The sequence below is a fragment of the Pseudopipra pipra genome, unplaced genomic scaffold, assembly GCF_036250125.1.
Source record: "Pseudopipra pipra isolate bDixPip1 unplaced genomic scaffold, bDixPip1.hap1 HAP1_SCAFFOLD_72, whole genome shotgun sequence".
NCBI lineage: Eukaryota > Metazoa > Chordata > Aves > Passeriformes > Pipridae > Pseudopipra > Pseudopipra pipra.
In genome coordinates, this window is record NW_026991215.1 from 13,849 (window position 1) to 41,682 (window position 27,834).

The window sequence follows — 27,834 nt, forward strand, 5'->3', positions numbered from 1 at the left end:
CGGGCGCCGCTTCCAAAATCACTACCCAAGAGACACAGCAATCAAAGCAGAGGGACTGCACTCCCAGCTTTTCTTACCTGCAGGCACACACAGCACAGCACGTTGGACATAAAAGCCACAGGGTTAGTCCTGCCAGAGGCGTCCGGCACACCCACGGCGACCGAAGGAAAACAGGGAGCCTGGGAACACGGAGTAAAAGACACCTTAATTAGGACTACACTGAGCACTAGCCAGGTCATTCCCACAGACAGCTTCACCGTCCAGTCACACAAAAAGCACTGACCTACCAGGGCCCCAGTTAGGATGGCTCCTGACGCTGACACCTCCCTTTGCCCCGGGGGATCAAGAAGAACATCCCTGGGAAGAAGTCACCCCCAACAACAAAAAGGCAAAATTAGTGAAGCACGGGGTCCTCTTCTGACTAGATTGCCACCAGCATTCAATAGCAAATGCCACGACTATTCTGTTACAGACGAGAAAACCCTGTTCTCCCAAACAAACAGCGAGGAGATTTATGGGCACGCCTGGAAATTTCCTGGGAGGAACTTTTTGTAACTAAGGAGCAGGTGCTGTCTTGAGTTGAAGGCGTCAATTTGACAGACACTTAGCACAGCAAACTCTTCAGCAGAGCAATTAATTGCTGCCTATTTGAACAGCAGGGGAGAGAAAATGACAGTCGAAGGGAAGACAAGAAAAGCAGAACTGCAATCAGCAGCCTTTTCTTCCATCTCTCCCGAGAAGGTCTAGTTTGTCTGTTCTAATAATTCTATGCCCTTTTCTACAGGAAACTTAGACCAAGGCTGAAAAAACAACTAGAAAACACGGAGAGAAGCTTTTTAGAATTTCACGTGATTTTCCCAAACCGATCCCAGAAAAGCAGAACTCGGTAGAATGTACTCACCTCGAGGCCTTTGGTCTTTTTTTCCATAAGCTTCGTCACCTGATTGAAAAAGCAGAGTAGACTCGGTATTTAGGCTCACAACAGGAAAACTTCCCCTTCGTTTCCTCAAAGAAACTACATTAATCTGCACAGCTGCAGGCGCGTCTCCAGCTGTTAAAGCCTTTCAGCTTTTCAGAGGGTGAGAATGCCCTGCTAGGGAAGGCTGAAAAATGCTCGGAGCCTGCACAGGTCAAAGAGCCCCTTGATTTTGTCTGTGTTCCAGTCCCTGGCTAAAGAAACGGCAGAACAAGCGCAGCTGTTGCTTGCCTTTTCCCTCAGAGGTTTTGCCAGGCGCCGGGCCAGCCCGGGCGCTCCGGGGGAAGGCCGGCAGCGCCCAAACCCCGCCGCTTTCCCGGGGGCGTCGCTTGCGAGAGCGCCCCCGAGCGCCGGGCCGGGCCTCACAGTCGCCGCCTGGCGGACACGGCCGGGAGCGGCACTGCAGCCGCACGCGGCGCCGCAGCCGCGCGCCCCCCCCCACCCCTTGGCGAGACCCGCGGCGCCTTTCGCGAGTACGGGCCTTTGTTCCCTAAAACCTGCCCTTGCCTAGGAAAAGCTGAGCAATTCACAGAGTTGCTGTTTCCAGCCCAGCTTCCCAAAGGATTTCTCTCTCCCGGCAGCACAGACAGGGGCCCCGAGGCAGCGCAGACCCTCCCCGCGGGGGAGGGGGGGGCGCAATGCCAGGGCACATCCGAACCCGGCCCTGCGGCGGCACGCAGGTGCAAGTTTCTCCGCAGAGGCGAGAAACTTGCCTGTCGCTTCCCCTGCCTGCGGTCGCCGATGGCCGCGGGAGAGGCAGAAGAGCGGCCGCGCCCCCCCGCCGCGCCCCCCCACCGCCGCGCCCCCCCACAGCGCCCAGGTTACCCCGGGGACGATCTCCGTCGGATCTGCCGCCGTGGGTCGCTTCCAGGGGGGGAAGGCGGCGGCGCAGCCCCGACAGCATCTCCAGGCCACGGCGGGACCGAGCGGGGCGGGGACGGGGGCGGGAGCGGGAGCGGAGCGGAGCGGAAGGGGGGCGGTGCCTGGGCTTCTCGCGGCGACCGCCGCGCTCCGCGGCGCCGAGAGGGGGCTGCCGTCGCCGGTGCCTGCCGCCGCCCACGAACCTACCGCCCGCGCCCGGCGCCGCCGAGCGCCCCGCCTTGTCCCCACAGCGGGAAGCGGCGCGGCGAGACGGCGCTGCGGGCGCGGGGCGGGGGTCCGGGTGGCGGCGGAGGTCAGGCAACAGGATAAACGCCTCTCTAAAGCGAGGGGGCCTCTCGCCGCCATCTTTAGAGTGGCCTCGGCTAAGTTCCGGTTTTGGCGGCGCCATCTTGAGTGTGGCCTCGGGGCGGACTTCCGGGCCGGGGCCGCCATCTTTAGTGTGGTCGTTCCGGTCCTGGCGGCGCCATCTTTACTGTGGGCTTGGCGGACTTCCGGGCCGGGGCCGCCATCTTTAGTGTGGTCGTTCCGGTCCTGGCGGCGCCATCTTTACTGTGGGCTTGGCGGACTTCCGGGCCGGGGCTTTGGAGGACTTCCGGTCGCTCTCTACTTCCGGGGACCGGGTTTACCCAAATTAGCGTCCCTCCTCGCTAATTTCTGCGCTTTCACCCCGAAAAATCTTCATGTTATTCCCCCCACACACACCCCGGGAGGGACGGGAGACCGCGAGTCCCGCCCTGCCGCCGGAACCGGCCCTTAACTCGACCAGGGAGCGCTGCACCGGCACGAGAGCCACCGCGCATGCGTCGCCGGTCCCTCTCCTGGCTGCCCTCAGTTACCACGTGATCGCCGGCGTCTTTCCAACGACTGCGCACGCGCCGGCGTCGCCACCTTGGCTCCCCCCCCCACCCCGCCGCCCGACCGCCCGGCTTCGCTTTCTTACTGCGGCTCCCCCTCCACTTTTTCGGCTCCCTGGGGTTCCCTCACCCACATTTTGGGGTCCCCTTCTCACATTTGAGGGGTGATGACCCCGCAATTTACGGTTCGGGGGGGGGGGGGAGGAGAGGAAACGGGGTGCCCAAGAAGGGGGTTTTTTGTTTTTTTTTTCTCTTTTATTTCATTTTCATTTTATTTCCTTTTTAGTTTTTTTGCCTTTTTTTTTTTTTAATTTTCTTTTCTATTTTATATTTCCTTTTTTATTTCGGTTATTTTTTATTCCCTTTATTTTTCATTTGCTCTCCCAGTGCTCCCCAGTAACACCCAGTGCTCCCCAACAACCACCAGTAACACCCAGTGCTCCCCAAAAATTGACCCCAAACCGACCCAAATCACCCCAAAAGCTGACCCAAAACTGACCCCAAAACCTGACCCAAATCATCCCAAAAGCTGACCCAAAACTGACCCCAATCACCCCAAAAGCTGACCCAAAACTGACCCAAATCACCCCAAACAATGACCCCAAACTGACCCCAAAAACTGACTCAAATCATCCCAAAAACTGACCCAAAACTCTGCATTTATTTGGCATCATTTCCTCTCAAAAACAACATCTCCGATTTAGTTGATTGCTAAAGCCATCATTTTAAAATCATCTCAGGAATCAAAAGGGACTGGAAAACACACAGAAATCATTCCTGCACCCACCAAATCATTAGGAATTGGAACCCGATTCCCTCATCTCTCTCCTTGTTCTTCTTGGCTGGAAAACCTGATGATCCCCGCTGGCTATTTTTAGGCTGCTTTTCTTCCACAGCTCCTTTCCTCCCGGCTGAAACCTCCTGGCATATTCAGGGCTTAGCTGGAGGGAAGCCCCTCTGAAGTATTTCCTCTCGTGGCAATTCTGTGGGATGAAGAAGTAAAAAAAGCACATCAAGAGCTCCTTCTCCCCCCTTCCTTCGCAAACACCCTCCCAGTTTGTCCTTGGCAGCTCCATCCCCCCGGCACCCGCACCCGACGCTTCGGCTCCGCTGGCAAAGGGACAGCAAGTGCACAAGCAAGTTCAGTGCTGGGCAGGGGCTCCCTGGGGAACGGCACTTCAGTGCTTTAGTCCGTGGCCTTTCCTGCTGCCCTCCCTCCTGGAAGCAGAGGATGACCCGGCCCTTGTTTCTCCCACGCTCGCAGACCCAGGTCCTGCTCCCTTGGCCCCACTTTTCTTAGCAGACCCGGCATCATTTCCCAGGGTCCCCAGGAAACTTCTGCACTTGACCCATTGCTAAGTGCAGAGCACAGGGCAAGGGAAGGACAAATTTCTTGGCACCCACCCCCTGGAATTTTCCTTCTCCGCAGCACGCTCCCGTTCCCGCTGTCTCTGGAGGTGCCCGCACGAGTCCTCCTTCTCCCAGCACCTCAGAGAATGTCCTTTTCACCCAGGTCCTGCTTACCGTCGGCCAACAAAACACGCTGACAACATTTTTCAGGATGCCAGTGGAGAGATATTAGAGCACACTGCACAGGGAAGCTGAGCCTGCCCCATCCCTGCACGTGTTCCAGGCCAGGCTGGACGGGACTCGGAGCAACCGGGGACAGTGGAAGGTGTCCCTGCCCACGGAAGACAGGCTGGCCTTTGAAGGTCCCCTTCAAACCAAATGGCTCTGGGATTCCCCTCCAAAATCACTACCAAAGGGACACAGCAATCAAAGCAGAGGGACTGCACTCCCAGCTTTTCTTACCTGCAGGCACACACAGCACAGCAGCTTGCTAAAGGTAAGGTTTCTATCTGCACAGAAACCCAGCAATGAACACCTGCTCTAAGGGGACAGAAAGCTGCTTGTGGATCCCAGACACAGGACAGACTCCATCAGCACCTACTCGCCTCATCTAAGGAACAGTGCAGCCAACAGCAGAGCTTTCTCATATTCTGATCTGACTGTTTCGCCTTTTCTAAAGTATTTCATTATTTCTAGTAGGTCCACTGCTTTAGCTACACAGCGGGGTTTCTTCCAAACCTGTGACTGACACAGGACGAGCTGAGTGTGACCAATCCCACAGGAACTAAAGCCCTGCTCCTCTAACATGGAGCTGCTTTCACATTTCTGCTGTGAGGACAAAGAAGCACTGTACTACTTCACGAGGCAAACTCTTCAGAAAACTTCTGCAGTAAACTTTATCTTCCTGGGGAGGTACCTGCCAGTGTGCTGCCCTGCACACACACGCTGCCCATGTCCTTCCACAAGTGTTCCAGCTGCTCTCTCTTTTGTTTATTTTGAGCTTTCTCCCGTAGACAAAGATTTACATGTGGATTCTGAGAACATTTAAAACATCAGGAGAAGAGAAACCTCACCCAAACCCAGCAGCCTGTCCCCCAGTCAGAGAGCAGAAGTCACTACGCAGGTCTTACATTTCAACTCAGGTTACACAGAACTTCTGACTAAGCATGGAAAGCAACCTCCAGTCAGGTGGGATTCTAGGACGTTTTCAGCAGCGCCGGGAAGCCAAACTCTGTGTAGCTGTGCCTGCAGAGAACTGTCCTTTGGACAGCCAGAACTCAAGGTGAGCAGAGCTACTGATTTTGGCACTGCAATTCAGCCTTTCTTACTAAGTCAAACTAGTACTCTTCACTGGTGCAGGAAGATACAGGGATAGTCTCAACAAATCCCTTTGGAAATTTATTTTTAAGAACTCTCTGTCCATCTGAATGGAAGACACAATCTTATTTCCCAATCATTTTCACACAATTAGCTCAAATACTAGCACTAAACCAGTGAGCAACATCTGTTTTACAAAATCTTTAGTTTTGTAAAGATATGCTCCACCACATCTAGGAAAAAAAAGGCAAATGGTGGACTCCTTCAGGACAGGAGTTTTCCCACAGTGAGTACGACTAGTAAATGAAATGTTAGACCCTCTCAACATAAAGGCAATTGTGTGCACAAAAGTGACCCAAGATACACTGTTCAGGTGTAAAACAGCTAAAAACACTTACCAGTGTTTTTCTCAGGCGCTCGTATTCTGGCCGATACTCTCTGAAAAGGTGAATAAAGGGAGTGCATTCAGTCTGAAAAACACATGATTTGTATTGCATAAGGATCATCCTGGAGGCTTCTTTTTACTCACAAAAAAAAGTTTTCTCTAGGCTTTCATGTTTGAGAGACATTTCAGAAAGACAGTACTTTTTTCCCCAGATTTGGATTCTGAAACCAATGGATGCAAAATCAATGAACATACTTCATTAAAACAGCAACAATTCAAAACTTGGTATGGAACTACAAGAAAAAAATTACTTCACAGACTTGCTGGCACAGATAGCTTTTACTTTTTCACGGAACAGCACAAAAATTCATCTCTGAATAGTTCCTTTTTACTGCTGCTTTTTATGCTGATACTGGACACCCTAAGCTACCTTGGCTATGGCAACTGTACACTCCTTCAAATCAAAGGAGCAGACTCATGAATCAGGACCTTCAGGAAGTGGTCACTGGGTCGCGGACCAGAAGTTATCCCCTTACCTCTCCTATTCATCTACAGCTTTAGAAAGCTGGGTAAAAATCTCCCCCAGTCCTGTGCCAAACACTGCAGAAACACCAACCACCTGGAAAAGAGAACACACCAGAACTAGAGAGTAACTGAGCCAGATTTTTAATACAGAAAAAAAACCAAAATAAAAACAAACAAACAAACAATCCCCCACAACGACAACAAAAAAAATCAACACCACCGAAAAACCCAACAACAACAAACTACTAATCTAAACCTAACAACACCCATTTAATCAGCACAGTGGCCTAAGAGTGGGCAGTAACACTTCTGCTTCTGTCCAGCCCGCTTTCAAACTCTTCCTCCACTTGCTGTTCATGTTTGTTACTTCTGCTTTTTGGTTGTCGGTGATTTTGTGTTTGGTGAGTTGTTAGGGCATTTTGGGGGGCGTTTCTTTGGGGAAGGAGGTTTGTTTGGTATTTTGTAACACTGTAGGGCAATTCAAAAGAAAGGTCAAGTCTTTCTGCTGTTTACTTGTTTATTGTTAATAACCCAAGTTCTCATTCTGCATCTAGGGTTATACGTGGTTAGCAAGTATCAGTGTACTAGAATTAAAGTGCAAAAGAGACAACAAGAACTGACCTTTTGGCTCTGAAATAGTCTAATAGTCTAACTTTTTATTTAGCCAAAGCACATTTAAAAGGTCCCCAGAACAGCAAGAGAGGGAGAATTTAATCAGTTGCTATGACAATACATTCAAAATGCACATCTACTTTCTAATTTCAACTTGTCTCTCATTACACTTCTGGCCATTTGTTCTGCTTGTATTAAATCAATTCTCTAAAAATACCTTGAATTAAGACTATTACCAGCCAGAATCCTACACCCTCTAACGAAAATTCTCCCTCTTTTTCATAGGCAAGACAGTCTCAACTACTGACTTCCAAATGGAAGACCTTTCCCAACACAGCCTTGCATTTGATCATTAATACAGTAAATATGCAGACAGCTCTCCAAAGGATTTTAAGCATTAAGGCCAGGCGCTGTGCCAATATATATAAATATTTATACTTTCCCTGCACTTCAGTACAAGCTGCCTTTTACTCCGTAATCCTCCTCATATGACCTGCTCTCCATCCAGTGCTCCAACAGTCCTGACAGGCAGATAAACATGACCTGATCAGCAAATAAGGAACAGGAAGTATGTTAGTTCTGTATATGGGACCACTACAATCCCTTTTGAAATTCTGTATATTGTTCCACATAGGACACTCACAATAGTTTTGGTTTGGCTCTGTTATCATTATCTACATGAATGGAATCATTTCGTTCCTGTAATATCCACACAGCCGAGAAGGCTTGCTTTTTCTTTAGTAAAAGCTGATGACAAACACAATCAGCTAAAACCTTTAGCACAGACTATGGGATCATTAACAGCCTCCAGTGTATACTGTTGTCAGAGAAACAATTAATTTGTCCTCTCAAAACCTGGTTGAGTGGAATAACAATCTTCTTCTTGCACAAGCAAATATAAAGGGTTTTTTTGTTCATTTATTTGCTTTGGAGATTCTTTCCCTTCTTCCTATGCAGTACATTGCCCAACTGTACTTGACACTTTCAGAACAAGGAAAATTACCTCAGGTGGGAAATGCTGCAGCAAAGAACACTGCCTCTTACCAGCCTATCTGAGCTTTCATCTTGTGATTAATCACAGTTCAATATTAAATTATTCAGGCTGCCATTCAGTGTGACAAGCTGCAGTGTAACAAGCTGCAGCGTGACCTCAACACAGGTCATCAACAGATTACAGTTCCAAAGGGCAGTGCAAAGCCCCTTTACAGAAGGACAGAATGGTGGGGGTTGGACAAAACCTCTGGAGATCATCTAGTCCAGTCTCTCCTGCTCAAAAAGCGGGATTAGGCAGAAGAGGTTGCTCACAACTTTGCCTGAGCAAAAGTGTTTTAAGCATCTCCAGGGATGGAGACTCCACAATTTCTCTGGACCAGTCCAGAGGAGAACTTCTTAAGTTATTGTTTTCAGTGGGAAGGTAGGGACAGAAACAAGCGATCCCAAAACTTCAAACTCATCCCCACAGCGGTCCAGAGCAGCTCGAGACCAGGCTCCTGCCTTCCCAGGGCCAGGCTCTTCTCTCTGCGAGGCACCCACCAGCCGGGCACTGCCCTGCCCGGCGGCCCCGAGCGCTTCAGGCGCCGGCCCGGCCAACGCCTCGCCCTGCGCGGGCGCCGCTTCCAAAATCACTACCCAAGAGACACAGCAATCAAAGCAGAGGGACTGCACTCCCAGCTTTTCTTACCTGCAGGCACACACAGCACAGCACGTTGGACATAAAAGCCACAGGGTTAGTCCTGCCAGAGGCGTCCGGCACACCCACGGCGACCGAAGGAAAACAGGGAGCCTGGGAACACGGAGTAAAAGACACCTTAATTAGGACTACACTGAGCACTAGCCAGGTCATTCCCACAGACAGCTTCACCGTCCAGTCACACAAAAAGCACTGACCTACCAGGGCCCCAGTTAGGATGGCTCCTGACGCTGACACCTCCCTTTGCCCCGGGGGATCAAGAAGAACATCCCTGGGAAGAAGTCACCCCCAACAACAAAAAGGCAAAATTAGTGAAGCACGGGGTCCTCTTCTGACTAGATTGCCACCAGCATTCAATAGCAAATGCCACGACTATTCTGTTACAGACGAGAAAACCCTGTTCTCCCAAACAAACAGCGAGGAGATTTATGGGCACGCCTGGAAATTTCCTGGGAGGAACTTTTTGTAACTAAGGAGCAGGTGCTGTCTTGAGTTGAAGGCGTCAATTTGACAGACACTTAGCACAGCAAACTCTTCAGCAGAGCAATTAATTGCTGCCTATTTGAACAGCAGGGGAGAGAAAATGACAGTCGAAGGGAAGACAAGAAAAGCAGAACTGCAATCAGCAGCCTTTTCTTCCATCTCTCCCGAGAAGGTCTAGTTTGTCTGTTCTAATAATTCTATGCCCTTTTCTACAGGAAACTTAGACCAAGGCTGAAAAAACAACTAGAAAACACGGAGAGAAGCTTTTTAGAATTTCACGTGATTTTCCCAAACCGATCCCAGAAAAGCAGAACTCGGTAGAATGTACTCACCTCGAGGCCTTTGGTCTTTTTTTCCATAAGCTTCGTCACCTGATTGAAAAAGCAGAGTAGACTCGGTATTTAGGCTCACAACAGGAAAACTTCCCCTTCGTTTCCTCAAAGAAACTACATTAATCTGCACAGCTGCAGGCGCGTCTCCAGCTGTTAAAGCCTTTCAGCTTTTCAGAGGGTGAGAATGCCCTGCTAGGGAAGGCTGAAAAATGCTCGGAGCCTGCACAGGTCAAAGAGCCCCTTGATTTTGTCTGTGTTCCAGTCCCTGGCTAAAGAAACGGCAGAACAAGCGCAGCTGTTGCTTGCCTTTTCCCTCAGAGGTTTTGCCAGGCGCCGGGCCAGCCCGGGCGCTCCGGGGGAAGGCCGGCAGCGCCCAAACCCCGCCGCTTTCCCGGGGGCGTCGCTTGCGAGAGCGCCCCCGAGCGCCGGGCCGGGCCTCACAGTCGCCGCCTGGCGGACACGGCCGGGAGCGGCACTGCAGCCGCGCGCGGCGCCGCAGCCGCGCGCCCCCCCCCACCCCTTGGCGAGACCCGCGGCGCCTTTCGCGAGTACGGGCCTTTGTTCCCTAAAACCTGCCCTTGCCTAGGAAAAGCTGAGCAATTCACAGAGTTGCTGTTTCCAGCCCAGCTTCCCAAAGGATTTCTCTCTCCCGGCAGCACAGACAGGGGCCCCGAGGCAGCGCAGACCCTCCCCGCGGGGGAGGGGGGGGCGCAATGCCAGGGCACATCCGAACCCGGCCCTGCGGCGGCACGCAGGTGCAAGTTTCTCCGCAGAGGCGAGAAACTTGCCTGTCGCTTCCCCTGCCTGCGGTCGCCGATGGCCGCGGGAGAGGCAGAAGAGCGGCCGCGCCCCCCCGCCGCGCCCCCCCACCGCCGCGCCCCCCCACAGCGCCCAGGTTACCCCGGGGACGATCTCCGTCGGATCTGCCGCCGTGGGTCGCTTCCAGGGGGGGAAGGCGGCGGCGCAGCCCCGACAGCATCTCCAGGCCACGGCGGGACCGAGCGGGGCGGGGACGGGGGCGGGAGCGGGAGCGGAGCGGAGCGGAAGGGGGGCGGTGCCTGGGCTTCTCGCGGCGACCGCCGCGCTCCGCGGCGCCGAGAGGGGGCTGCCGTCGCCGGTGCCTGCCGCCGCCCACGAACCTACCGCCCGCGCCCGGCGCCGCCGAGCGCCCCGCCTTGTCCCCACAGCGGGAAGCGGCGCGGCGAGACGGCGCTGCGGGCGCGGGGCGGGGGTCCGGGTGGCGGCGGAGGTCAGGCAACAGGATAAACGCCTCTCTAAAGCGAGGGGGCCTCTCGCCGCCATCTTTAGAGTGGCCTCGGCTAAGTTCCGGTTTTGGCGGCGCCATCTTGAGTGTGGCCTCGGGGCGGACTTCCGGGCCGGGGCCGCCATCTTTAGTGTGGTCGTTCCGGTCCTGGCGGCGCCATCTTTACTGTGGGCTTGGCGGACTTCCGGGCCGGGGCCGCCATCTTTAGTGTGGTCGTTCCGGTCCTGGCGGCGCCATCTTTACTGTGGGCTTGGCGGACTTCCGGGCCGGGGCTTTGGAGGACTTCCGGTCGCTCTCTACTTCCGGGGACCGGGTTTACCCAAATTAGCGTCCCTCCTCGCTAATTTCTGCGCTTTCACCCCGAAAAATCTTCATGTTATTCCCCCCACACACACCCCGGGAGGGACGGGAGACCGCGAGTCCCGCCCTGCCGCCGGAACCGGCCCTTAACTCGACCAGGGAGCGCTGCACCGGCACGAGAGCCACCGCGCATGCGTCGCCGGTCCCTCTCCTGGCTGCCCTCAGTTACCACGTGATCGCCGGCGTCTTTCCAACGACTGCGCACGCGCCGGCGTCGCCACCTTGGCTCCCCCCCCCACCCCGCCGCCCGACCGCCCGGCTTCGCTTTCTTACTGCGGCTCCCCCTCCACTTTTTCGGCTCCCTGGGGTTCCCTCACCCACATTTTGGGGTCCCCTTCTCACATTTGAGGGGTGATGACCCCGCAATTTACGGTTCGGGGGGGGGGGGGAGGAGAGGAAACGGGGTGCCCAAGAAGGGGGTTTTTTGTTTTTTTTTTCTCTTTTATTTCATTTTCATTTTATTTCCTTTTTAGTTTTTTTGCCTTTTTTTTTTTTTAATTTTCTTTTCTATTTTATATTTCCTTTTTTATTTCGGTTATTTTTTATTCCCTTTATTTTTCATTTGCTCTCCCAGTGCTCCCCAGTAACACCCAGTGCTCCCCAACAACCACCAGTAACACCCAGTGCTCCCCAAAAATTGACCCCAAACCGACCCAAATCACCCCAAAAGCTGACCCAAAACTGACCCCAAAACCTGACCCAAATCATCCCAAAAGCTGACCCAAAACTGACCCCAATCACCCCAAAAGCTGACCCAAAACTGACCCAAATCACCCCAAACAATGACCCCAAACTGACCCCAAAAACTGACTCAAATCATCCCAAAAACTGACCCAAAACTCTGCATTTATTTGGCATCATTTCCTCTCAAAAACAACATCTCCGATTTAGTTGATTGCTAAAGCCATCATTTTCAAATCATCTCAGGAATCAAAAGGGACTGGAAAACACACAGAAATCATTCCTGCACCCACCAAATCATTAGGAATTGGAACCCGATTCCCTCATCTCTCTCCTTGTTCTTCTTGGCTGGAAAACCTGATGATCCCCGCTGGCTATTTTTAGGCTGCTTTTCTTCCACAGCTCCTTTCCTCCCGGCTGAAACCTCCTGGCATATTCAGGGCTTAGCTGGAGGGAAGCCCCTCTGAAGTATTTCCTCTCGTGGCAATTCTGTGGGATGAAGAAGTAAAAAAAGCACATCAAGAGCTCCTTCTCCCCCCTTCCTTCGCAAACACCCTCCCAGTTTGTCCTTGGCAGCTCCATCCCCCCGGCACCCGCACCCGACGCTTCGGCTCCGCTGGCAAAGGGACAGCAAGTGCACAAGCAAGTTCAGTGCTGGGCAGGGGCTCCCTGGGGAACGGCACTTCAGTGCTTTAGTCCGTGGCCTTTCCTGCTGCCCTCCCTCCTGGAAGCAGAGGATGACCCGGCCCTTGTTTCTCCCACGCTCGCAGACCCAGGTCCTGCTCCCTTGGCCCCACTTTTCTTAGCAGACCCGGCATCATTTCCCAGGGTCCCCAGGAAACTTCTGCACTTGACCCATTGCTAAGTGCAGAGCACAGGGCAAGGGAAGGACAAATTTCTTGGCACCCACCCCCTGGAATTTTCCTTCTCCGCAGCACGCTCCCGTTCCCGCTGTCTCTGGAGGTGCCCGCACGAGTCCTCCTTCTCCCAGCACCTCAGAGAATGTCCTTTTCACCCAGGTCCTGCTTACCGTCGGCCAACAAAACACGCTGACAACATTTTTCAGGATGCCAGTGGAGAGATATTAGAGCACACTGCACAGGGAAGCTGAGCCTGCCCCATCCCTGCACGTGTTCCAGGCCAGGCTGGACGGGACTCGGAGCAACCGGGGACAGTGGAAGGTGTCCCTGCCCACGGAAGACAGGCTGGCCTTTGAAGGTCCCCTTCAAACCAAATGGCTCTGGGATTCCCCTCCAAAATCACTACCAAAGGGACACAGCAATCAAAGCAGAGGGACTGCACTCCCAGCTTTTCTTACCTGCAGGCACACACAGCACAGCAGCTTGCTAAAGGTAAGGTTTCTATCTGCACAGAAACCCAGCAATGAACACCTGCTCTAAGGGGACAGAAAGCTGCTTGTGGATCCCAGACACAGGACAGACTCCATCAGCACCTACTCGCCTCATCTAAGGAACAGTGCAGCCAACAGCAGAGCTTTCTCATATTCTGATCTGACTGTTTCGCCTTTTCTAAAGTATTTCATTATTTCTAGTAGGTCCACTGCTTTAGCTACACAGCGGGGTTTCTTCCAAACCTGTGACTGACACAGGACGAGCTGAGTGTGACCAATCCCACAGGAACTAAAGCCCTGCTCCTCTAACATGGAGCTGCTTTCACATTTCTGCTGTGAGGACAAAGAAGCACTGTACTACTTCACGAGGCAAACTCTTCAGAAAACTTCTGCAGTAAACTTTATCTTCCTGGGGAGGTACCTGCCAGTGTGCTGCCCTGCACACACACGCTGCCCATGTCCTTCCACAAGTGTTCCAGCTGCTCTCTCTTTTGTTTATTTTGAGCTTTCTCCCGTAGACAAAGATTTACATGTGGATTCTGAGAACATTTAAAACATCAGGAGAAGAGAAACCTCACCCAAACCCAGCAGCCTGTCCCCCAGTCAGAGAGCAGAAGTCACTACGCAGGTCTTACATTTCAACTCAGGTTACACAGAACTTCTGACTAAGCATGGAAAGCAACCTCCAGTCAGGTGGGATTCTAGGACGTTTTCAGCAGCGCCGGGAAGCCAAACTCTGTGTAGCTGTGCCTGCAGAGAACTGTCCTTTGGACAGCCAGAACTCAAGGTGAGCAGAGCTACTGATTTTGGCACTGCAATTCAGCCTTTCTTACTAAGTCAAACTAGTACTCTTCACTGGTGCAGGAAGATACAGGGATAGTCTCAACAAATCCCTTTGGAAATTTATTTTTAAGAACTCTCTGTCCATCTGAATGGAAGACACAATCTTATTTCCCAATCATTTTCACACAATTAGCTCAAATACTAGCACTAAACCAGTGAGCAACATCTGTTTTACAAAATCTTTAGTTTTGTAAAGATATGCTCCACCACATCTAGGAAAAAAAAGGCAAATGGTGGACTCCTTCAGGACAGGAGTTTTCCCACAGTGAGTACGACTAGTAAATGAAATGTTAGACCCTCTCAACATAAAGGCAATTGTGTGCACAAAAGTGACCCAAGATACACTGTTCAGGTGTAAAACAGCTAAAAACACTTACCAGTGTTTTTCTCAGGCGCTCGTATTCTGGCCGATACTCTCTGAAAAGGTGAATAAAGGGAGTGCATTCAGTCTGAAAAACACATGATTTGTATTGCATAAGGATCATCCTGGAGGCTTCTTTTTACTCACAAAAAAAAGTTTTCTCTAGGCTTTCATGTTTGAGAGACATTTCAGAAAGACAGTACTTTTTTCCCCAGATTTGGATTCTGAAACCAATGGATGCAAAATCAATGAACATACTTCATTAAAACAGCAACAATTCAAAACTTGGTATGGAACTACAAGAAAAAAATTACTTCACAGACTTGCTGGCACAGATAGCTTTTACTTTTTCACGGAACAGCACAAAAATTCATCTCTGAATAGTTCCTTTTTACTGCTGCTTTTTATGCTGATACTGGACACCCTAAGCTACCTTGGCTATGGCAACTGTACACTCCTTCAAATCAAAGGAGCAGACTCATGAATCAGGACCTTCAGGAAGTGGTCACTGGGTCGCGGACCAGAAGTTATCCCCTTACCTCTCCTATTCATCTACAGCTTTAGAAAGCTGGGTAAAAATCTCCCCCAGTCCTGTGCCAAACACTGCAGAAACACCAACCACCTGGAAAAGAGAACACACCAGAACTAGAGAGTAACTGAGCCAGATTTTTAATACAGAAAAAAAACCAAAATAAAAACAAACAAACAAACAATCCCCCACAACGACAACAAAAAAAATCAACACCACCGAAAAACCCAACAACAACAAACTACTAATCTAAACCTAACAACACCCATTTAATCAGCACAGTGGCCTAAGAGTGGGCAGTAACACTTCTGCTTCTGTCCAGCCCGCTTTCAAACTCTTCCTCCACTTGCTGTTCATATTTGTTACTTCTGCTTTTTGGTTGTCGGTGATTTTGTGTTTGGTGAGTTGTTAGGGCATTTTGGGGGGCGTTTCTTTGGGGAAGGAGGTTTGTTTGGTATTTTGTAACACTGTAGGGCAATTCAAAAGAAAGGTCAAGTCTTTCTGCTGTTTACTTGTTTATTGTTAATAACCCAAGTTCTCATTCTGCATCTAGGGTTATACGTGGTTAGCAAGTATCAGTGTACTAGAATTAAAGTGCAAAAGAGACAACAAGAACTGACCTTTTGGCTCTGAAATAGTCTAATAGTCTAACTTTTTATTTAGCCAAAGCACATTTAAAAGGTCCCCAGAACAGCAAGAGAGGGAGAATTTAATCAGTTGCTATGACAATACATTCAAAATGCACATCTACTTTCTAATTTCAACTTGTCTCTCATTACACTTCTGGCCATTTGTTCTGCTTGTATTAAATCAATTCTCTAAAAATACCTTGAATTAAGACTATTACCAGCCAGAATCCTACACCCTCTAACGAAAATTCTCCCTCTTTTTCATAGGCAAGACAGTCTCAACTACTGACTTCCAAATGGAAGACCTTTCCCAACACAGCCTTGCATTTGATCATTAATACAGTAAATATGCAGACAGCTCTCCAAAGGATTTTAAGCATTAAGGCCAGGCGCTGTGCCAATATATATAAATATTTATACTTTCCCTGCACTTCAGTACAAGCTGCCTTTTACTCCGTAATCCTCCTCATATGACCTGCTCTCCATCCAGTGCTCCAACAGTCCTGACAGGCAGATAAACATGACCTGATCAGCAAATAAGGAACAGGAAGTATGTTAGTTCTGTATATGGGACCACTACAATCCCTTTTGAAATTCTGTATATTGTTCCACATAGGACACTCACAATAGTTTTGGTTTGGCTCTGTTATCATTATCTACATGAATGGAATCATTTCGTTCCTGTAATATCCACACAGCCGAGAAGGCTTGCTTTTTCTTTAGTAAAAGCTGATGACAAACACAATCAGCTAAAACCTTTAGCACAGACTATGGGATCATTAACAGCCTCCAGTGTATACTGTTGTCAGAGAAACAATTAATTTGTCCTCTCAAAACCTGGTTGAGTGGAATAACAATCTTCTTCTTGCACAAGCAAATATAAAGGGTTTTTTTGTTCATTTATTTGCTTTGGAGATTCTTTCCCTTCTTCCTATGCAGTACATTGCCCAACTGTACTTGACACTTTCAGAACAAGGAAAATTACCTCAGGTGGGAAATGCTGCAGCAAAGAACACTGCCTCTTACCAGCCTATCTGAGCTTTCATCTTGTGATTAATCACAGTTCAATATTAAATTATTCAGGCTGCCATTCAGTGTGACAAGCTGCAGTGTAACAAGCTGCAGCGTGACCTCAACACAGGTCATCAACAGATTACAGTTCCAAAGGGCAGTGCAAAGCCCCTTTACAGAAGGACAGAATGGTGGGGGTTGGACAATACCTCTGGAGATCATCTAGTCCAGTCTCTCCTGCTCAAAAAGCGGGATTAGGCAGAAGAGGTTGCTCACAACTTTGCCTGAGCAAAAGTGTTTTAAGCATCTCCAGGGATGGAGACTCCACAATTTCTCTGGACCAGTCCAGAGGAGAACTTCTTAAGTTATTGTTTTCAGTGGGAAGGTAGGGACAGAAACAAGCGATCCCAAAACTTCAAACTCATCCCCACAGCGGTCCAGAGCAGCTCGAGACCAGGCTCCTGCCTTCCCAGGGCCAGGCTCTTCTCTCTGCGAGGCACCCACCAGCCGGGCACTGCCCTGCCCGGCGGCCCCGAGCGCTTCAGGCGCCGGCCCGGCCAACGCCTCGCCCTGCGCGGGCGCCGCTTCCAAAATCACTACCCAAGAGACACAGCAATCAAAGCAGAGGGACTGCACTCCCAGCTTTTCTTACCTGCAGGCACACACAGCACAGCACGTTGGACATAAAAGCCACAGGGTTAGTCCTGCCAGAGGCGTCCGGCACACCCACGGCGACCGAAGGAAAACAGGGAGCCTGGGAACACGGAGTAAAAGACACCTTAATTAGGACTACACTGAGCACTAGCCAGGTCATTCCCACAGACAGCTTCACCGTCCAGTCACACAAAAAGCACTGACCTACCAGGGCCCCAGTTAGGATGGCTCCTGACGCTGACACCTCCCTTTGCCCCGGGGGATCAAGAAGAACATCCCTGGGAAGAAGTCACCCCCAACAACAAAAAGGCAAAATTAGTGAAGCACGGGGTCCTCTTCTGACTAGATTGCCACCAGCATTCAATAGCAAATGCCACGACTATTCTGTTACAGACGAGAAAACCCTGTTCTCCCAAACAAACAGCGAGGAGATTTATGGGCACGCCTGGAAATTTCCTGGGAGGAACTTTTTGTAACTAAGGAGCAGGTGCTGTCTTGAGTTGAAGGCGTCAATTTGACAGACACTTAGCACAGCAAACTCTTCAGCAGAGCAATTAATTGCTGCCTATTTGAACAGCAGGGGAGAGAAAATGACAGTCGAAGGGAAGACAAGAAAAGCAGAACTGCAATCAGCAGCCTTTTCTTCCATCTCTCCCGAGAAGGTCTAGTTTGTCTGTTCTAATAATTCTATGCCCTTTTCTACAGGAAACTTAGACCAAGGCTGAAAAAACAACTAGAAAACACGGAGAGAAGCTTTTTAGAATTTCACGTGATTTTCCCAAACCGATCCCAGAAAAGCAGAACTCGGTAGAATGTACTCACCTCGAGGCCTTTGGTCTTTTTTTCCATAAGCTTCGTCACCTGATTGAAAAAGCAGAGTAGACTCGGTATTTAGGCTCACAACAGGAAAACTTCCCCTTCGTTTCCTCAAAGAAACTACATTAATCTGCACAGCTGCAGGCGCGTCTCCAGCTGTTAAAGCCTTTCAGCTTTTCAGAGGGTGAGAATGCCCTGCTAGGGAAGGCTGAAAAATGCTCGGAGCCTGCACAGGTCAAAGAGCCCCTTGATTTTGTCTGTGTTCCAGTCCCTGGCTAAAGAAACGGCAGAACAAGCGCAGCTGTTGCTTGCCTTTTCCCTCAGAGGTTTTGCCAGGCGCCGGGCCAGCCCGGGCGCTCCGGGGGAAGGCCGGCAGCGCCCAAACCCCGCCGCTTTCCCGGGGGCGTCGCTTGCGAGAGCGCCCCCGAGCGCCGGGCCGGGCCTCACAGTCGCCGCCTGGCGGACACGGCCGGGAGCGGCACTGCAGCCGCGCGCGGCGCCGCAGCCGCGCGCCCCCCCCCACCCCTTGGCGAGACCCGCGGCGCCTTTCGCGAGTACGGGCCTTTGTTCCCTAAAACCTGCCCTTGCCTAGGAAAAGCTGAGCAATTCACAGAGTTGCTGTTTCCAGCCCAGCTTCCCAAAGGATTTCTCTCTCCCGGCAGCACAGACAGGGGCCCCGAGGCAGCGCAGACCCTCCCCGCGGGGGAGGGGGGGGCGCAATGCCAGGGCACATCCGAACCCGGCCCTGCGGCGGCACGCAGGTGCAAGTTTCTCCGCAGAGGCGAGAAACTTGCCTGTCGCTTCCCCTGCCTGCGGTCGCCGATGGCCGCGGGAGAGGCAGAAGAGCGGCCGCGCCCCCCCGCCGCGCCCCCCCACCGCCGCGCCCCCCCACAGCGCCCAGGTTACCCCGGGGACGATCTCCGTCGGATCTGCCGCCGTGGGTCGCTTCCAGGGGGGGAAGGCGGCGGCGCAGCCCCGACAGCATCTCCAGGCCACGGCGGGACCGAGCGGGGCGGGGACGGGGGCGGGAGCGGGAGCGGAGCGGAGCGGAAGGGGGGCGGTGCCTGGGCTTCTCGCGGCGACCGCCGCGCTCCGCGGCGCCGAGAGGGGGCTGCCGTCGCCGGTGCCTGCCGCCGCCCACGAACCTACCGCCCGCGCCCGGCGCCGCCGAGCGCCCCGCCTTGTCCCCACAGCGGGAAGCGGCGCGGCGAGACGGCGCTGCGGGCGCGGGGCGGGGGTCCGGGTGGCGGCGGAGGTCAGGCAACAGGATAAACGCCTCTCTAAAGCGAGGGGGCCTCTCGCCGCCATCTTTAGAGTGGCCTCGGCTAAGTTCCGGTTTTGGCGGCGCCATCTTGAGTGTGGCCTCGGGGCGGACTTCCGGGCCGGGGCCGCCATCTTTAGTGTGGTCGTTCCGGTCCTGGCGGCGCCATCTTTACTGTGGGCTTGGCGGACTTCCGGGCCGGGGCCGCCATCTTTAGTGTGGTCGTTCCGGTCCTGGCGGCGCCATCTTTACTGTGGGCTTGGCGGACTTCCGGGCCGGGGCTTTGGAGGACTTCCGGTCGCTCTCTACTTCCGGGGACCGGGTTTACCCAAATTAGCGTCCCTCCTCGCTAATTTCTGCGCTTTCACCCCGAAAAATCTTCATGTTATTCCCCCCACACACACCCCGGGAGGGACGGGAGACCGCGAGTCCCGCCCTGCCGCCGGAACCGGCCCTTAACTCGACCAGGGAGCGCTGCACCGGCACGAGAGCCACCGCGCATGCGTCGCCGGTCCCTCTCCTGGCTGCCCTCAGTTACCACGTGATCGCCGGCGTCTTTCCAACGACTGCGCACGCGCCGGCGTCGCCACCTTGGCTCCCCCCCCCACCCCGCCGCCCGACCGCCCGGCTTCGCTTTCTTACTGCGGCTCCCCCTCCACTTTTTCGGCTCCCTGGGGTTCCCTCACCCACATTTTGGGGTCCCCTTCTCACATTTGAGGGGTGATGACCCCGCAATTTACGGTTCGGGGGGGGGGGGGAGGAGAGGAAACGGGGTGCCCAAGAAGGGGGTTTTTTGTTTTTTTTTTCTCTTTTATTTCATTTTCATTTTATTTCCTTTTTAGTTTTTTTGCCTTTTTTTTTTTTTAATTTTCTTTTCTATTTTATATTTCCTTTTTTATTTCGGTTATTTTTTATTCCCTTTATTTTTCATTTGCTCTCCCAGTGCTCCCCAGTAACACCCAGTGCTCCCCAACAACCACCAGTAACACCCAGTGCTCCCCAAAAATTGACCCCAAACCGACCCAAATCACCCCAAAAGCTGACCCAAAACTGACCCCAAAACCTGACCCAAATCATCCCAAAAGCTGACCCAAAACTGACCCCAATCACCCCAAAAGCTGACCCAAAACTGACCCAAATCACCCCAAACAATGACCCCAAACTGACCCCAAAAACTGACTCAAATCATCCCAAAAACTGACCCAAAACTCTGCATTTATTTGGCATCATTTCCTCTCAAAAACAACATCTCCGATTTAGTTGATTGCTAAAGCCATCATTTTCAAATCATCTCAGGAATCAAAAGGGACTGGAAAACACACAGAAATCATTCCTGCACCCACCAAATCATTAGGAATTGGAACCCGATTCCCTCATCTCTCTCCTTGTTCTTCTTGGCTGGAAAACCTGATGATCCCCGCTGGCTATTTTTAGGCTGCTTTTCTTCCACAGCTCCTTTCCTCCCGGCTGAAACCTCCTGGCATATTCAGGGCTTAGCTGGAGGGAAGCCCCTCTGAAGTATTTCCTCTCGTGGCAATTCTGTGGGATGAAGAAGTAAAAAAAGCACATCAAGAGCTCCTTCTCCCCCCTTCCTTCGCAAACACCCTCCCAGTTTGTCCTTGGCAGCTCCATCCCCCCGGCACCCGCACCCGACGCTTCGGCTCCGCTGGCAAAGGGACAGCAAGTGCACAAGCAAGTTCAGTGCTGGGCAGGGGCTCCCTGGGGAACGGCACTTCAGTGCTTTAGTCCGTGGCCTTTCCTGCTGCCCTCCCTCCTGGAAGCAGAGGATGACCCGGCCCTTGTTTCTCCCACGCTCGCAGACCCAGGTCCTGCTCCCTTGGCCCCACTTTTCTTAGCAGACCCGGCATCATTTCCCAGGGTCCCCAGGAAACTTCTGCACTTGACCCATTGCTAAGTGCAGAGCACAGGGCAAGGGAAGGACAAATTTCTTGGCACCCACCCCCTGGAATTTTCCTTCTCCGCAGCACGCTCCCGTTCCCGCTGTCTCTGGAGGTGCCCGCACGAGTCCTCCTTCTCCCAGCACCTCAGAGAATGTCCTTTTCACCCAGGTCCTGCTTACCGTCGGCCAACAAAACACGCTGACAACATTTTTCAGGATGCCAGTGGAGAGATATTAGAGCACACTGCACAGGGAAGCTGAGCCTGCCCCATCCCTGCACGTGTTCCAGGCCAGGCTGGACGGGACTCGGAGCAACCGGGGACAGTGGAAGGTGTCCCTGCCCACGGAAGACAGGCTGGCCTTTGAAGGTCCCCTTCAAACCAAATGGCTCTGGGATTCCCCTCCAAAATCACTACCAAAGGGACACAGCAATCAAAGCAGAGGGACTGCACTCCCAGCTTTTCTTACCTGCAGGCACACACAGCACAGCAGCTTGCTAAAGGTAAGGTTTCTATCTGCACAGAAACCCAGCAATGAACACCTGCTCTAAGGGGACAGAAAGCTGCTTGTGGATCCCAGACACAGGACAGACTCCATCAGCACCTACTCGCCTCATCTAAGGAACAGTGCAGCCAACAGCAGAGCTTTCTCATATTCTGATCTGACTGTTTCGCCTTTTCTAAAGTATTTCATTATTTCTAGTAGGTCCACTGCTTTAGCTACACAGCGGGGTTTCTTCCAAACCTGTGACTGACACAGGACGAGCTGAGTGTGACCAATCCCACAGGAACTAAAGCCCTGCTCCTCTAACATGGAGCTGCTTTCACATTTCTGCTGTGAGGACAAAGAAGCACTGTACTACTTCACGAGGCAAACTCTTCAGAAAACTTCTGCAGTAAACTTTATCTTCCTGGGGAGGTACCTGCCAGTGTGCTGCCCTGCACACACACGCTGCCCATGTCCTTCCACAAGTGTTCCAGCTGCTCTCTCTTTTGTTTATTTTGAGCTTTCTCCCGTAGACAAAGATTTACATGTGGATTCTGAGAACATTTAAAACATCAGGAGAAGAGAAACCTCACCCAAACCCAGCAGCCTGTCCCCCAGTCAGAGAGCAGAAGTCACTACGCAGGTCTTACATTTCAACTCAGGTTACACAGAACTTCTGACTAAGCATGGAAAGCAACCTCCAGTCAGGTGGGATTCTAGGACGTTTTCAGCAGCGCCGGGAAGCCAAACTCTGTGTAGCTGTGCCTGCAGAGAACTGTCCTTTGGACAGCCAGAACTCAAGGTGAGCAGAGCTACTGATTTTGGCACTGCAATTCAGCCTTTCTTACTAAGTCAAACTAGTACTCTTCACTGGTGCAGGAAGATACAGGGATAGTCTCAACAAATCCCTTTGGAAATTTATTTTTAAGAACTCTCTGTCCATCTGAATGGAAGACACAATCTTATTTCCCAATCATTTTCACACAATTAGCTCAAATACTAGCACTAAACCAGTGAGCAACATCTGTTTTACAAAATCTTTAGTTTTGTAAAGATATGCTCCACCACATCTAGGAAAAAAAAGGCAAATGGTGGACTCCTTCAGGACAGGAGTTTTCCCACAGTGAGTACGACTAGTAAATGAAATGTTAGACCCTCTCAACATAAAGGCAATTGTGTGCACAAAAGTGACCCAAGATACACTGTTCAGGTGTAAAACAGCTAAAAACACTTACCAGTGTTTTTCTCAGGCGCTCGTATTCTGGCCGATACTCTCTGAAAAGGTGAATAAAGGGAGTGCATTCAGTCTGAAAAACACATGATTTGTATTGCATAAGGATCATCCTGGAGGCTTCTTTTTACTCACAAAAAAAAGTTTTCTCTAGGCTTTCATGTTTGAGAGACATTTCAGAAAGACAGTACTTTTTTCCCCAGATTTGGATTCTGAAACCAATGGATGCAAAATCAATGAACATACTTCATTAAAACAGCAACAATTCAAAACTTGGTATGGAACTACAAGAAAAAAATTACTTCACAGACTTGCTGGCACAGATAGCTTTTACTTTTTCACGGAACAGCACAAAAATTCATCTCTGAATAGTTCCTTTTTACTGCTGCTTTTTATGCTGATACTGGACACCCTAAGCTACCTTGGCTATGGCAACTGTACACTCCTTCAAATCAAAGGAGCAGACTCATGAATCAGGACCTTCAGGAAGTGGTCACTGGGTCGCGGACCAGAAGTTATCCCCTTACCTCTCCTATTCATCTACAGCTTTAGAAAGCTGGGTAAAAATCTCCCCCAGTCCTGTGCCAAACACTGCAGAAACACCAACCACCTGGAAAAGAGAACACACCAGAACTAGAGAGTAACTGAGCCAGATTTTTAATACAGAAAAAAAACCAAAATAAAAACAAACAAACAAACAATCCCCCACAACGACAACAAAAAAAATCAACACCACCGAAAAACCCAACAACAACAAACTACTAATCTAAACCTAACAACACCCATTTAATCAGCACAGTGGCCTAAGAGTGGGCAGTAACACTTCTGCTTCTGTCCAGCCCGCTTTCAAACTCTTCCTCCACTTGCTGTTCATATTTGTTACTTCTGCTTTTTGGTTGTCGGTGATTTTGTGTTTGGTGAGTTGTTAGGGCATTTTGGGGGGCGTTTCTTTGGGGAAGGAGGTTTGTTTGGTATTTTGTAACACTGTAGGGCAATTCAAAAGAAAGGTCAAGTCTTTCTGCTGTTTACTTGTTTATTGTTAATAACCCAAGTTCTCATTCTGCATCTAGGGTTATACGTGGTTAGCAAGTATCAGTGTACTAGAATTAAAGTGCAAAAGAGACAACAAGAACTGACCTTTTGGCTCTGAAATAGTCTAATAGTCTAACTTTTTATTTAGCCAAAGCACATTTAAAAGGTCCCCAGAACAGCAAGAGAGGGAGAATTTAATCAGTTGCTATGACAATACATTCAAAATGCACATCTACTTTCTAATTTCAACTTGTCTCTCATTACACTTCTGGCCATTTGTTCTGCTTGTATTAAATCAATTCTTAAAAATACCTTGAATTAAGACTATTACCAGCCAGAATCCTACACCCTCTAACGAAAATTCTCCCTCTTTTTCATAGGCAAGACAGTCTCAACTACTGACTTCCAAATGGAAGACCTTTCCCAACACAGCCTTGCATTTGATCATTAATACAGTAAATATGCAGACAGCTCTCCAAAGGATTTTAAGCATTAAGGCCAGGCGCTGTGCCAATATATATAAATATTTATACTTTCCCTGCACTTCAGTACAAGCTGCCTTTTACTCCGTAATCCTCCTCATATGACCTGCTCTCCATCCAGTGCTCCAACAGTCCTGACAGGCAGATAAACATGACCTGATCAGCAAATAAGGAACAGGAAGTATGTTAGTTCTGTATATGGGACCACTACAATCCCTTTTGAAATTCTGTATATTGTTCCACATAGGACACTCACAATAGTTTTGGTTTGGCTCTGTTATCATTATCTACATGAATGGAATCATTTCGTTCCTGTAATATCCACACAGCCGAGAAGGCTTGCTTTTTCTTTAGTAAAAGCTGATGACAAACACAATCAGCTAAAACCTTTAGCACAGACTATGGGATCATTAACAGCCTCCAGTGTATACTGTTGTCAGAGAAACAATTAATTTGTCCTCTCAAAACCTGGTTGAGTGGAATAACAATCTTCTTCTTGCACAAGCAAATATAAAGGGTTTTTTTGTTCATTTATTTGCTTTGGAGATTCTTTCCCTTCTTCCTATGCAGTACATTGCCCAACTGTACTTGACACTTTCAGAACAAGGAAAATTACCTCAGGTGGGAAATGCTGCAGCAAAGAACACTGCCTCTTACCAGCCTATCTGAGCTTTCATCTTGTGATTAATCACAGTTCAATATTAAATTATTCAGGCTGCCATTCAGTGTGACAAGCTGCAGTGTAACAAGCTGCAGCGTGACCTCAACACAGGTCATCAACAGATTACAGTTCCAAAGGGCAGTGCAAAGCCCCTTTACAGAAGGACAGAATGGTGGGGGTTGGACAATACCTCTGGAGATCATCTAGTCCAGTCTCTCCTGCTCAAAAAGCGGGATTAGGCAGAAGAGGTTGCTCACAACTTTGCCTGAGCAAAAGTGTTTTAAGCATCTCCAGGGATGGAGACTCCACAATTTCTCTGGACCAGTCCAGAGGAGAACTTCTTAAGTTATTGTTTTCAGTGGGAAGGTAGGGACAGAAACAAGCGATCCCAAAACTTCAAACTCATCCCCACAGCGGTCCAGAGCAGCTCGAGACCAGGCTCCTGCCTTCCCAGGGCCAGGCTCTTCTCTCTGCGAGGCACCCACCAGCCGGGCACTGCCCTGCCCGGCGGCCCCGAGCGCTTCAGGCGCCGGCCCGGCCAACGCCTCGCTCTGCGCGGGCGCCGCTTCCAAAATCGCTACCCAAGAGACACAGCAATCAAAGCAGAGGGACTGCACTCCCAGCTTTTCTTACCTGCAGGCACACACAGCACAGCACGTTGGACATAAAAGCCACAGGGTTAGTCCTGCCAGAGGCGTCCGGCACACCCACGGCGACCGAAGGAAAACAGGGAGCCTGGGAACACGGAGTAAAAGACACCTTAATTAGGACTACACTGAGCACTAGCCAGGTCATTCCCACAGACAGCTTCACCGTCCAGTCACACAAAAAGCACTGACCTACCAGGGCCCCAGTTAGGATGGCTCCTGACGCTGACACCTCCCTTTGCCCCGGGGGATCAAGAAGAACATCCCTGGGAAGAAGTCACCCCCAACAACAAAAAGGCAAAATTAGTGAAGCACGGGGTCCTCTTCTGACTAGATTGCCACCAGCATTCAATAGCAAATGCCACGACTATTCTGTTACAGACGAGAAAACCCTGTTCTCCCAAACAAACAGCGAGGAGATTTATGGGCACGCCTGGAAATTTCCTGGGAGGAACTTTTTGTAACTAAGGAGCAGGTGCTGTCTTGAGTTGAAGGCGTCAATTTGACAGACACTTAGCACAGCAAACTCTTCAGCAGAGCAATTAATTGCTGCCTATTTGAACAGCAGGGGAGAGAAAATGACAGTCGAAGGGAAGACAAGAAAAGCAGAACTGCAATCAGCAGCCTTTTCTTCCATCTCTCCCGAGAAGGTCTAGTTTGTCTGTTCTAATAATTCTATGCCCTTTTCTACAGGAAACTTAGACCAAGGCTGAAAAAACAACTAGAAAACACGGAGAGAAGCTTTTTAGAATTTCACGTGATTTTCCCAAACCGATCCCAGAAAAGCAGAACTCGGTAGAATGTACTCACCTCGAGGCCTTTGGTCTTTTTTTCCATAAGCTTCGTCACCTGATTGAAAAAGCAGAGTAGACTCGGTATTTAGGCTCACAACAGGAAAACTTCCCCTTCGTTTCCTCAAAGAAACTACATTAATCTGCACAGCTGCAGGCGCGTCTCCAGCTGTTAAAGCCTTTCAGCTTTTCAGAGGGTGAGAATGCCCTGCTAGGGAAGGCTGAAAAATGCTCGGAGCCTGCACAGGTCAAAGAGCCCCTTGATTTTGTCTGTGTTCCAGTCCCTGGCTAAAGAAACGGCAGAACAAGCGCAGCTGTTGCTTGCCTTTTCCCTCAGAGGTTTTGCCAGGCGCCGGGCCAGCCCGGGCGCTCCGGGGGAAGGCCGGCAGCGCCCAAACCCCGCCGCTTTCCCGGGGGCGTCGCTTGCGAGAGCGCCCCCGAGCGCCGGGCCGGGCCTCACAGTCGCCGCCTGGCGGACACGGCCGGGAGCGGCACTGCAGCCGCGCGCGGCGCCGCAGCCGCGCGCCCCCCCCCACCCCTTGGCGAGACCCGCGGCGCCTTTCGCGAGTACGGGCCTTTGTTCCCTAAAACCTGCCCTTGCCTAGGAAAAGCTGAGCAATTCACAGAGTTGCTGTTTCCAGCCCAGCTTCCCAAAGGATTTCTCTCTCCCGGCAGCACAGACAGGGGCCCCGAGGCAGCGCAGACCCTCCCCGCGGGGGAGGGGGGGGCGCAATGCCAGGGCACATCCGAACCCGGCCCTGCGGCGGCACGCAGGTGCAAGTTTCTCCGCAGAGGCGAGAAACTTGCCTGTCGCTTCCCCTGCCTGCGGTCGCCGATGGCCGCGGGAGAGGCAGAAGAGCGGCCGCGCCCCCCCGCCGCGCCCCCCCACCGCCGCGCCCCCCCACAGCGCCCAGGTTACCCCGGGGACGATCTCCGTCGGATCTGCCGCCGTGGGTCGCTTCCAGGGGGGGAAGGCGGCGGCGCAGCCCCGACAGCATCTCCAGGCCACGGCGGGACCGAGCGGGGCGGGGACGGGGGCGGGAGCGGGAGCCCAAAAAGGGTGGTTTTTTTTTTTCTTTTCTCTTTTATTTCATAATCATTTTAATTCCTTTTTAGTTTTTTTGCCTCTTTCTTTTATTTTCTTTTGTTTTTTATATTTCCAGGTGGCGGCGGAGGTCAGGCAACAAGATAGAGTGGTCCCGCCCACTCGCAGGACCCCCACACCTCCACACCACCCCCCAACTTCAGCCGCTCTCACCGCGGCGTCTTCCCGCGCCGGCGCTGCCGTCCCGCGCGACGCCTCTTCCGCTCTCTTCTCCGACGGCTTCTGCCAGGGCGGGAGGAGGCAGGTGGGCCCGAGAAACACCAGCTCCTCCCTACCAAGGCAACCCGGACCCCACGCCCCCGGAGGCACATCTCCAAGACCCTCCCCGCCCAC

General features: G+C 51.4%; 1 long non-coding RNA gene across 4 annotated transcripts; it reads right to left on the bottom strand.

Moving 5' to 3' along the window:
* Positions 1-48: 48 nt before the first annotated feature.
* On the bottom strand, positions 49-26,728 carry LOC135408881 (uncharacterized). 4 transcript variants are annotated; one of them, XR_010427913.1, is made up of 9 exons: positions 26,416-26,728; positions 25,798-25,871; positions 25,606-25,693; positions 21,535-21,558; positions 17,102-17,189; positions 13,030-13,053; positions 8,597-8,684; positions 4,525-4,548; positions 49-179 (listed from the first exon to the last, which is right to left on the bottom strand). It is a non-coding gene; the product is annotated as an uncharacterized LOC135408881 (long non-coding RNA). The 4 variants fall into 4 exon arrangements; XR_010427914.1 differs by lacking the exon at positions 25,798-25,871 and having other exon boundaries at positions 26,416-26,727; XR_010427915.1 differs by lacking the exons at positions 21,535-21,558; positions 25,606-25,693; positions 25,798-25,871; positions 26,416-26,728 and adding an exon at positions 17,912-18,222.
* Positions 26,729-27,834: the final 1,106 nt, after the last annotated feature.